This window comes from Arvicola amphibius, chromosome 8 (assembly GCF_903992535.2).
Source record: "Arvicola amphibius chromosome 8, mArvAmp1.2, whole genome shotgun sequence".
Taxonomy (NCBI): Eukaryota; Metazoa; Chordata; class Mammalia; order Rodentia; family Cricetidae; genus Arvicola; species Arvicola amphibius.
Window position 1 is genome coordinate 66,006,300 of NC_052054.1, and position 2,142 is coordinate 66,008,441.

The window sequence follows — 2,142 nt, forward strand, 5'->3', positions numbered from 1 at the left end:
CATCCCAACTGTCCAGTCAAGTGCCCTGAAAATAGCCTGATTTAACAAGATACTGCCACTGAACTAATTTGAAGATAAACCTGTGGTGTCTTGAATGAGATATCCCCCATAGTCTCAGATATTTGAATACTTGATCCCTTTCCTGTTGGTGATGCTGTCTGAAGCGTCTTAGGAAGTGTGGTCCTGTTGGAGGAAGTATGTCACTAGAAGGGGGCTCTGAGAGCTTAAAGACCCACATCATTTCTAGCTTACTGGCCCTGCTTTGTGTTTGTGGTTCAAAATGTGAGCCCTCCATTTCCTGTTCCTGTCATGTTGACCCCACCCTGTTCTATCACACATACTCCAACCCTCTAGAACCATAAGCACAAATAACCTTCTTCTATAAGTGGCCTCAGCTATGGAATTTTATCACAGCAGCATAGAACTAACTAATACAGAACCATTTGGCTCATATTCCTAGCACCTGGCTGGAGTCTGATTGAGCTTTCAAATGTTGCTCTCATAAGGGGTTGTGGTCATATTTAGGGCTCTCTATCAAAAGACCTTGTACTCACACACTCTCTGTAGGCAGCAGGAAGTGTAAGTTGTATGGACACGGAGAATAGTCAAAGCAAGGTCGGTCATTTCATGAAGTTTGACTGAAGTGTCCATAGGCAAAGGAGAGTTGAGCCAGTCTGAGTCTTGTAGAAGCCATAGATATAAGCATGTATTAAAATCATGGTCTATGGTAAATCTTTAAGACTTCATCCTGGTGATTAAAGCAGCACCATTTGTAGCCTGGAGAGATGGCTCAGAAGTCAACAAGCATATACTGTTATTGCAGAAGACCTGAGTTCAGTTCCTGACACCTGCATCACAATTGCTCCATCTGCTCAGGAGGCTACTGCTGTCTTGCGGGAGGCAGCCCTCCAGCAGCACAGGGCCTTGAAATGACCCCAAGGAGTCAGCATAAGCTGAGACTTTTCTATTTGAGGGAGTTTAGGGAAAAAGACACTCACACCCTCTCTTCCTTCTATATTCTGTTCTCTCTCTCTGTTCTTCCTGTGTTTCTTCCTGTGCTATAATAACTTTCTTTTCTACAGTTTATATATCACAACAAAGTTTTTCAGGCATTATAGGAATTACAATGTGGTTACATTCTGATTTTCAAGTGAATGAATTACAATTAATAAAAAAAACAAACAGTAAAAAGGTTGTTTTCCATATCTCTTACATGATTAAACATTTTATGTACTACAGGTGAAAAACAAATTATCCCAAGAACCCACATACATTCATACCCAGCAACTTTATTATAGATTAGCTGTGTGGGCAAGCAAGGTATTCCTCACAGGTGTTTTAACGGGCAGGCTGCAGTATTTAGTTACAAGGAAAGGGCCTTACTTTATTACTTATCTTGAAAAGTAAACGTATAAGGAATATCACAATCATAAACTTTTATATATGAAAAGTATAAGTCAGCTCTATTTTAAATTTTTAGGTGTACATATCCACACATTAATAGTCTTAGCAAGAAGGTATATCAGTCAATGATAATTGGGCTGCTTCATTCTTATTCCTGACCTTAAAGAGTTCTCATTCAACTATGTGCCTTTCTAATTAGATTGTCTTCCTGGGTTTTTTTCACTCCCAAAGCTATTTAACAAAAACATCTTAGTCTAACTTTGCCATTTTTAAGCTTTGTTTCATCTATGATGCACTCTGAAACCTGTGAAACACATCTCCCAACATTAAGATTAAAAGAATTTAAAACTGTGGCTCCGCTTCAGCAGCATATATACTAAAATTGGAATGATACAGAGAAGATTAGCATGGCCCCTGCGCAAGGATGACATGCAAATTCGTGAAGTGTTCCATATTTTGCGACCAAACCCGTCTCTCTGAATGTGGCCAACAAGGGGGGCTGACTGAGAAGCAAAAGACAATGGTGCTGGGCTCTGGTTCTTCTGCATGGACGGGCTCTGTGGGAGCCTTCTCAGCTTGGTCGATCACCTTCCTGGACTGGGGGGGAGTTGGGGGGACCTTGGTCTTGGCATGGAGTGGGGAACTCTGATGGCTCCTTGGCCTTGAGGGGGAGGGAGGGGAGGTGTGGGTGGAGGGGAGGGGAGGGAAGGGGGAGAAGGGGGGGAGGGAAGGGGGAGG

The 2,142-nt window shown here is 42.3% G+C and overlaps 1 non-coding gene across 1 annotated transcript; it reads left to right on the plus strand.

The window, feature by feature from the left end:
* The first annotated feature begins 1,760 nt into the window (after positions 1-1,760).
* Positions 1,761-1,863, plus strand: LOC119822119. The gene has a single exon (XR_005286711.1). It is a non-coding gene; the product is annotated as a U6 spliceosomal RNA (small nuclear RNA).
* The last annotated feature ends 279 nt before the right edge of the window (positions 1,864-2,142 follow it).